Genomic DNA, 305 nt, shown 5'->3' with positions numbered 1-305 from the left:
AAGTAAATAATTTACAAAGGAGGACAAGTAGGTATCAGTTTCTCAGTAGCAACAATGGAAACCAGAACACAGTGGAATATCTTCAGCGTTCTGAAGAGAAAATGATGGTCAAGTTAGATTCATGGATTTAGCAAAACTATTTTTCAAGGACAAAGGCAGTAAAGACACTTTCAGATAAAGATAGATTGCATTTGCAACCAAGAAACCTTATGTAAAGGTATTTTTAAAGAATGTTCTTTTTGACGTCTGGGTGACACAGTCAGTTAAGTATCTGACTCTTGGTTTTGGCTGAGATCATGATCTCA

The sequence above is a fragment of the Canis lupus genome, chromosome 16 (assembly GCF_011100685.1).
Source record: "Canis lupus familiaris isolate Mischka breed German Shepherd chromosome 16, alternate assembly UU_Cfam_GSD_1.0, whole genome shotgun sequence".
In the NCBI taxonomy this organism is placed as follows: Eukaryota; Metazoa; Chordata; class Mammalia; order Carnivora; family Canidae; genus Canis; species Canis lupus.
Note: the sequence above shows the minus strand (reverse complement) of the source record.